The sequence below is a fragment of the Aegilops tauschii genome, chromosome 5 (genome assembly GCF_002575655.3).
Source record: "Aegilops tauschii subsp. strangulata cultivar AL8/78 chromosome 5, Aet v6.0, whole genome shotgun sequence".
NCBI lineage: Eukaryota > Viridiplantae > Streptophyta > Magnoliopsida > Poales > Poaceae > Aegilops > Aegilops tauschii.
Window position 1 is genome coordinate 359,210,662 of NC_053039.3, and position 5,514 is coordinate 359,216,175.

Sequence of the window (5,514 nt, forward strand, 5' to 3'; positions counted from 1 at the left end):
ACTAAAATTACCAGCAGTCTAATGAACTCCGTCGTGACCGCGTTCGTCTCAAAAACCTTCTTCACTGGGTCCCAACGGTGCCGGGCCTTGAGGACGACACGCTCCTGCAGGACGGTGAACTCCGCAAGGGGGTCTGGGATGCCCAGACTCCCGGCTTCCACGTCCTCCTTGGCCCATATGGACCTCTTCCCGCCGTAACCACGGCTTCCGAGGTGGTGGCACCCAATGTTCCTCTGTTGAAGCCCCTTCATGTACTTCGACTTTTTTGGCAGCTTCGGCCTCGCAAGCTGCCTTGAATATTTCAAAGTGCTCTGCCGTGATTGTCGGATTATCCTTTACAATCTCGGAGTAGGGTTCCTTTTTGTCGATGATCCTTGCTTTCACCCTTGTTTTCCAGGCGGCCAACGCGTCGCTAAACTTGGTCATGGCGTGTTTGTTTATCTTCTTCATTGCCGGGTCCTTATCTGGATCTTTATAATCCTTTTCATTCCGGCCCGGGAACAAGAATATCTGGTGCAGCTTCTTTAGGAGGGAGGGCCTCATATTATCTATCTTCTATAGTTTCTCATCGTTGATGGTGGCGGTTGTCCGTACGATGTAGCCTATTTGATTGCCGTACCATGCGCGCGCTTCCTCGGGCGCTTTTGGCTCAAAATTGCGGTCGTCCACCTCTGTGACCACCAGTCTAGTAGTCCTGAGCTTGTTAGGAAGCCGTTGCCTCTTTGCTTTCGGTTCTACACCGGATCCGCTAGTCTCGGCGCCGGTCTCAGTCTGAGCGCCGGTCTCGATGCCGGTCTCAGTCTCAGCGCCGGTCTCAGCCTCAGCACCGGTCTCAGTCTCAGCGCCGGTCTCAGTCTCAGCACCAGTCTGCGTGTCGGTCTCAGTCCCCGATGCCACCGGTGGGCCCAGCAACAACATCGGTTGATCGTCGGCAAGGCTCAAAAATTCGTCTGCCGCCAGGTAGACGTCGTCGCAATCACCAGAACCCTGTCCTTCATCGTTGCTAGCCATGTTTCCTGCGATTAAATCTAATCAATTAATTCTAGGCCTAATAAAATGAATAATGACATAAAAAAGGCCTATGTTTTGCAGGAACGTTGACTCCTTCCCGGTGCGGCAAATCCCGGGCACTCGATATGTCCTAGTTTGTAGCACAAGTCATGCCGAAATTCACAGAAAATTTCGGCATGACCTTTGCTAAAAAGTGGACAAATCGAGAACCTGAAATTTGCCGGAACGGAAATGAATCAACATTCCGGCAAAACATAGGCCACTCAGCTTCATTCCCTGGAAACAACAAAAGGCCACTTGGGCACAATCGAAACATGTGCAAACACAATTGGGGAATTTTCATATATCCTGACCACTTCAAATTTGCATGTCCTACCGTTTGACACTACAAGAAAATCTACACAAATCTCATGCTCTCTCAAACTCAATTAAAAAACCAAATATATATTATATTTAGTTAACTACTGAACTAAACTTCACTCTAAACTAAACCCTACTGCCCTAATTAACATCTAGTTAAACAAACTCAATTCAAAAACTAAACCCTACTGAACTAATTAACATCAACATTATCTACTACTTAACATCTATTATAACCCTAACTAAAAAACATCAACATTATCTACTACTTAATATTATCTACTACTTAACATTAACATCTATTAACTAAAAAGGATGGGTGGGGGGCTTACAGAGAGGGGAGAGACGGTGGCGGGGAGGTGCTCGGCGACGGAGGTAGGGGCGGCGAGGGCGGGCTCGGGATCGGGAGGCGGTGGTCCTGGGCGGGCTCGGGGGCGGTGAGGTCGAGGGCGGCGGCGGTGAGGTCGAGGGAGGCGACGATAAGGTCGAGGGCAGCCCGACAGGCGGCGGCGGTGAGGCTGGGCGGCCTCAGGAAGTGGCGCTGAGGATGAGCGCGGCGTCGACGCCGGCAGGAGACGGCGGCAAAGTGGGGCGACGGCGAAGTGGGGGAGACGGCGGTGAAGTGGGGCGAGGGATTTGGGGGAGAAGTGGTGGCCGGGGGGAACCGTTTTTGGGTTAAGTCAAAAATAACGGTAGCGCGTTACAGAAAACGCGCTATAGCTAAGTTAGCTATAGCACGTTTCAGCGAACGCGCTACTGCTACATCTTCATCATTTTTTCCCTTTTTCATTTATTTTTCTTTACATTTTATATTTTCCCTTTTTCCTTTTTCTATTTCTTTCATTTTCATTTACTTTTCAATTTGTTTTTCATTTTATTTTATTTTCATTAGCAGTAGTGCTTTACGCATAAACGCACTGCTATAAGAATATTAGTGGTAGCGCGGTTTGGAAGATCGCAACTACTATGTGTAGCGCATCGGCTTAGTGGTTGGAATTTTAGTAGTAGCGAGTTTTCGGTGAGGCGCGCTACTGATATATATGCATCTGCAGCGCACTTATTTTGCACGTGCTACTGCTGTCTAGCAGTACCGGGCTTTTTTAACAAGCGCTACTGCTAAAGTTCTGTGTATAACGTTTTCCCTAGTAGTGTTGGTTTATACTAACTTATCTCACGAGTTCTTGTTGAGTTTTGTCTGGATGAAGTTTTTAAGATATGGGAAACCGTGATATAAAAGGAATTAAGGAGACACAAAAGCTCAAGCTTGGGGATGCCCAAGGCATCCCAAGATAATATTTCAAGAAGTCTCAAGCATCTAAGCTTGGGCGTGCCCCGGTAGGCATCCCACCTTTCTTCTTCCACAATTATCGGTTAGTATCGGTTGAGCCTAAGTTTTTGCTTCTTCACATGAGTTGTGCTATCCTTGGAATGTTGTTTTTTTTTTGCTTGCTGTTTTAATAAAATACTTAGATATGAAAGTTTTTGAATAAGAGATAGTCCTCAAATAGCTACCTATTTACTTAACTACTCGCATGATCTTCACTTATATCTTTTTGGAGTAGTTTGTCATTTACTCTTGTGCTTCACTTATATCCTATGAGTCAATTGTTGAATAAATTGAATGTCATGAAGTTGAAATCATATCATGCCTAGTGGTAGCTTCACATTGGGTTTAGAAAGTGAAATCTTTTGAGGCTTGACAATCACAATATTGGTCATACAAGCAATTCACAAATAATTAGTATAAGGAAGAGAACTTTCACATGCAAATACACTATCATGGAAATCTTTTGTGATTGTGAGCCCCCATCAAAATATTATATGCCAAGATTGTTGACGTTGGACAAGGAAGACAACGTAATGATTTATGTTTGCTCATATTCACATAGAAGTTATATTGTCATAGATCCTTCAAGATGTTGTGCTTGCCCCCCATCTTTGCTAGCCAAAAATTCCGCACCAAGTAGAGATACTTCTTGTGCATCCAAAAACCCATAAACCCAAATATTATTTTGAAGTGTCCACCATACCTACCTAAGGATTGAGCAAGATCCTTCAAGTAAGTTGTCATCGGTGCAATAAGGCAATAAAAATTGCTTCTAAAAGTGTGAGATCATTTAGTGTAAGAGAAAATTGAGCGTTGTACGAACTTGGATGGCAAAGAATAAAAGCGACACACTGCATAATAAAGGTTGCCATCTTAAGGGGCAATACCACGTGACGTTCTTCTGCACTAACGGATTGAGCATACAAACAAATAAGCGCATGGCAACCTCTGCTTCCCTCTACGAAGGGCCTATCTTTTACTTTTATGTATTTACTTTTATGCAAGAGTCAAAGTTTTTCTCTCTATTCCTTTTTATTTTTCTCTTTTGGCAAGCATCATGTGGTGAGGAAAGATCTAGGCACATATATCCAGTTGAATATTGGTAGCATGAGTTATTATTGTTGACATCACCCTTGAGGTGAATACGTTGCGAGGCAAAACAATAAGCCCCTATCTTTCTATGTGTCCGGTTGAAACGTTTTGCTCATGTGTATGCGGTGAGTGTTAGCAATCATAGAAGACTATATGATGGTTGAGTATGTGGGGCTCTTACATAAACTCTGTTGAATAAGTTGAATTGCAATTGCTTGGTGACTGAGAACATATGTTGTTGAGTTTCAAGAGAGTTCATTGTTTGAACCTTAACATGTGAATTGGTTGCTACTATAACATGAGAAGTTTTATAAGAAAGAATTGTTGTTATGATGCTAGAAAAAGTGATTGAAATTATCATTGATCAAACTTATGCACTTTGCTAGCATTCACACTTCATAAATTATTTCTTTTATCATTTACCTACTCGAGGACGAGTCGGAATTAAGCTTGGGGATGCTGATACATCTCCAACGTATCTATAATTTATGAAGTATTCTTGCTGTTATTTTGTCATTCTTGGGTGTTTTACAATCATTTTGTGGCAACTTCATATCATTTTTTGGGACTAACCTATTGACCCAGTGCCCAGTGGTAGTTGCTGTTTTTGCTTGCTTTTTACATCGCAGGAAATCAATATCAAACGGAGTCCAAACACAACGAAACTTTACGGAATTTTTTCTGGACCAGAAGGAACCCGATGGGCCTGAGCTGCACCTGGGGGGTGCCCCGAGGGGGCACAACCCACCAGGGCGCGCCAGGGCTGCCTGGCGCGCCCAGGTGGGTTGTGCCTACCTCGGTGGCCTCCCGCACCCCCTCTTTGCACTATAAATTCCCAAATATTCCGAAACCCTTCGGGGTAGCCCTAGACGAGAAGTTCCACCGCCGCAAGGCTCTGTAGCCACCGAAAACCAATCTAGACCCCGTTCCGGCACCCTGCCGGAGGGGGAATCATCTCCGGTGGCTATCTTCATCATCCCGGCGGCCACCACGATGAGGAAGGAGTAGTCCACCCTCGGGGCTGAGGGTTTGTACCAGTAGCTATGTGTTTGATCTCTCTCTCTCTCTCGTGATCTATATCATGTGCTTTGTTAATATAGTCGGATCATATGATGTTTCTCCCCTCTATACTCTTGTTATGATGAATTGAATCTTTACCCTTCAAAGTTTTGTCTTGTCGGATTGAATATTCAGACATGAGAACACATGATATATGTCTTGCAATATGAATACTTGAGGTGAAAATGAGGTGTCCTATTGATTCACTTGATATGTGTTATGGCATTCAACTCGCGGATTCCCACAGTGATATTGGGTAATCTATCCATAGGGCTTGATGCACGTTTTTCTCCGACGGAAACTTTGGGGTCTCTTTATAGTTCTTTATGTGGATTGAGTATTATGAATATGAATTTGCTTTGGCGTTATTCTAGTACGAACTCTAGGATAGATCGAATGGAAAAAATAGCTTTGTGTTATTTTAGTACGAACTCTTGAATAGATCGAACGGAAAGAATAGCTTTGAGGGAGTTTCGTGCCTACAGGCAATTCCTATCTTTTGTTCTCCGCTAATAGGAACTCAGGAGTGATTCTTTATTGCACTCAACTATGTTAGCATTGTTGAGAGGTTGCACTAGTGAAAGTACGGACCCGGGGCCTCATTTTTAAGCATTGCAAAACCGTTTTTGTGCCAGTTTACTATTTGCTACCTTGCTGTTTTTATT